This window comes from Palaemon carinicauda, chromosome 35 (assembly GCF_036898095.1).
Source record: "Palaemon carinicauda isolate YSFRI2023 chromosome 35, ASM3689809v2, whole genome shotgun sequence".
NCBI classification, from domain to species: Eukaryota; Metazoa; Arthropoda; class Malacostraca; order Decapoda; family Palaemonidae; genus Palaemon; species Palaemon carinicauda.
Window position 1 is genome coordinate 73,570,405 of NC_090759.1, and position 3,461 is coordinate 73,573,865.

The following is a 3,461-nucleotide window of genomic DNA, read 5'->3' on the forward strand; positions in this document are numbered from 1 at the left end:
CAGTAAATATAATATTTTGCTTTACTTACCTATCATGATGGGGTCACAATTCAGTGTTCAGTCCCTCGTCCACAGGAGAGTAGCTTTACTGGCTCTGCAGTCTGTGAAGAAAACAAATATTTAATTTTCCACCTTTAAATCAATTAAATTATGTCTTTAACAAACACTTAATAAACAGATGGACAAGTACTATTTAGCTTTGTGGTAGCCTATTGGTAACGTCCCTGCCTGGCGATATGCTGGACTGGGGTTCGAAAACCGTTTATTATTTTTATTATTGTTATTATTATTATTAATAGCTAAGCTATAATCCTACTTGGAAAAGCAGGATGCTAAAAGCCCAAGGGATCCAACAGGGAAAAATAGCCCAGTGGGGAAAGGAAATAAGGATATAAATAATCTACAAGAGAAGTAATAAACAAATAAAATAAAGAATTAAGAATAGTAACATTAAAATCGATCTTTCAAATATACACTATAAAAACTTCAAAAAACAGAGGAAGAGAAATAAGACAGAATAGCGTGCCCGAGTGTACCCTCAAGCCAGAGAACTCTAACCCAAGACAGTGGAAGACCATGGTACAGAGGTTATGGCACCGCCATAGACTTAAGAACAATGGTTTGATTTTGGAGTGTCCTTTTCCTAGAAGAGCTGCTTACCATAGTTTAAGAGTCAGTTATCTTTACCAAAAGTAAAGCAGCCGTTGAACAATTACAATCCAGTATTCAACCCTTGAGGGAAGAATTGTTTGGTAATCTCAGTGTTGTCAGGTGCATGAGGAAAGAGGAGAAGACAGGTAGACAGAAGGAAAATAAACCGTAACCAGAGAGAAGGTTCCAGTGTAGTACTGTTTATTGTAATTTCTACAACCTTACCATTTTTATGAGTTAAGGACGTTGGCTTTGGGGGAAGCCCATAGATCTACCTGCTGATTTATCAGCAGCCATTGCCTGGCCTTCCCTGATCCTAGCGTGGATGGAGAGGGGACTTGGGCGCTGATCATATGACCGTATGGCTAGAGCATTGTCACTGTCCCTTTCCGTTGCCATTCATGGGTGATCAAACCTTTAAAATATTTGTTTATCAGACAAATATTTCATAATCAAATGGATTCTTTAGTTCGTAGTTCTAGAGAAAGTACATCATACAAACTAATCCAAGTCATTTTCCCTTTATCAATATCAAATTTCCTATTTCGATCTTTCAAACAACATAATTATCTTCTACTCAAAGCTAAATCCATTTAGGAAATGCGTCACTATTTGCTTTAGTAGATTGAATTTACTCCGAATAACATTACACGAGAATCGACCAAGACTTTCATCTCTTGGTGATTATCATCTGAGATTATGTAATTAAAACGATATTAATTATGGGATTCTATTAACAAGCCAGATTTGGCTAAGTTCCGGATAGCAATTTAAATTAGGGAGGAATGATATATCTGAAGATGAGTTAGCAGAGAGTTCTATAAAGGGAACTGCGTCAGTAAAAACCTTAAAATGGGATGGAATGATACATACATACATATATATATATATATATATATATATATTATATATATATATATATATATATATATATATATATATAAATTCCTCATCATCTCTTACGCCTATTGACGCAAAGGGCCTTGGTTAGATTTCACTAGTCGTCTCTATCTTGAGCTTTTAAATCAAAATTTCGCCATTCATCATCTCCTAATTCACGATTCATAGTTCTCAACCATGTAGGCCTGGGTTTTACAACTCTTCTAGTGCCTTGTGCCATATATATATATATATATATGTATATATATATATATATATATATATATATATATATATATATATATATATATATATATATATATATAATCATGACATATATAAAGAAAATTTGATATTAGAGCACAGTGCGTACTGCTTTATACGCAAGCAATTACTCACGCAAGCTATAACGCACGCAAGCAATGACGCTCGCAAGTTCTAATGCACGCAAGCAATACACGCAAGCAATGACGCTCGCAAGCTTTAACGCACGCAAGCTTTAATCGCCCGCAAGCAATAACGCCCGCAAGCAATAACGCACGCAAGCAATAACGCACGCAAGCTTTAATCGCACGCAAGTTCTAACTCACGCAAGCAATAACGCCCGCAAGCAATAACGCCCGCAAGCAATAACGCACGCAAGCTTTAATCGCACGCAAGTTCTAACTCACGCAAGCAATAACGCCTGCAAGCAATAACGCACGCAAGCAGTGATTCATATTTTAAGATTGGCTTCACAATTACGACCTCCTGCGAGAGACACAATTACAAGAAGATCCAAATATCGGGTCAAGAATGAGAAAAGTTTCGCGGCATTTTCTTCTAAATATTGAGAAACAATAAGTGCATTACAAGTTACCTACTCTCTCATCTTTTTTCATTTATGAATATCTTTCTTTAGGTTAGCTGTTATATATTCTCTCTCTCTCTCTCTCTCTCTCTCTCTCTCTCTCTCTCTCTCTCTCTCTCTCTCTCCTAGGTGAACTGTCAGATTCTTTATCTCTCTCTCATCTTTGTTTATTCAGGAATCACTTTCTTAACGTGGGCTTTCATATTCTCTCTCTCTCTCTCTCTCTCTCTCTCTCTCTCTCTCTCTCTCTCTCTCTCTCTCTCTCTCTCTCTCATCTTCTTTTTATTTAGGAATACCTTTCCTTAGGTGAACTGCTATATTCTCTCTCTCTCTCTCTCTCTCTCTCTCTCTCTCTCTCTCTCTCTCTCTCTCTCATCTTCTTTTTTATTTAGGAATACCTTTCCTTAGGTGAACTGCTATATTCTCTCTCTCCTCTCTCTCTCTCTCTCTCTCTCTCTCTCTCTCTCTCTCTCTCTCTCTCTCTCTCTCTCTTTCTTTTTTATTTAGGAATACCTTTCTTAGGTGAACTGCTATATTCTCTCTCTCTCTCTCTCTCCTCTCTCTCTCTCTCTCTCTCTCTCTCTCTCTCTCTCTCTCTCTCTCTCTCATTTTCTTTTTTATTTAGGAATACCTTTCTTTAGGTGAACTGCTATATTCTCTCTCTCTCTCTCTCTCTCTCTCTCTCTCTCTCTCTCTCTCTCTCTCTCTCTCTCTCTCTCTCTCTCTCATTTTCTTTTTTATTTAGGAATACCTTTCTTTAGGTGAACTGCTATATTCTCTCTCTCTCTCTCTCTCTCTCTCTCTCTCTCTCTCTCTCTCGTCTCTCTCTCTCTCTCTCTCTCTCTCTCTCTCAGCATTACCTCAAGCTTAACAACTAAACTTCTAATGACGAAAGAAAGTCTACGGCACTTGCACGCCATCAATCGAATACAAAAAATCTTACTTAAACTTTGAAAGGATTCATATCATCTTTAAATTACTTCCGAGATGGAGGTTAGCATAGGCTAAGACCCGGGGGGTTATAAATCTGCCTTTTTTTTCAAGCAGAGGCTCCAGTAGGTAAAGAATTAGGTTCGTAAAT

At 37.4% G+C, this 3,461-nt stretch overlaps 1 protein-coding gene across 1 annotated transcript in view; it reads right to left on the reverse strand.

The window, feature by feature from the left end:
• LOC137627881 (uncharacterized) overlaps nucleotides 1-3,461 on the reverse strand; it is a 256,631-nt gene that overhangs the window by 84,693 nt on the left and 168,477 nt on the right. The window contains exon 3 of the mRNA XM_068359317.1: nucleotides 30-101. The gene's annotated coding sequence lies outside the window, so the exon portion shown is untranslated. The remainder of the gene's footprint in view (nucleotides 1-29; nucleotides 102-3,461) is intronic.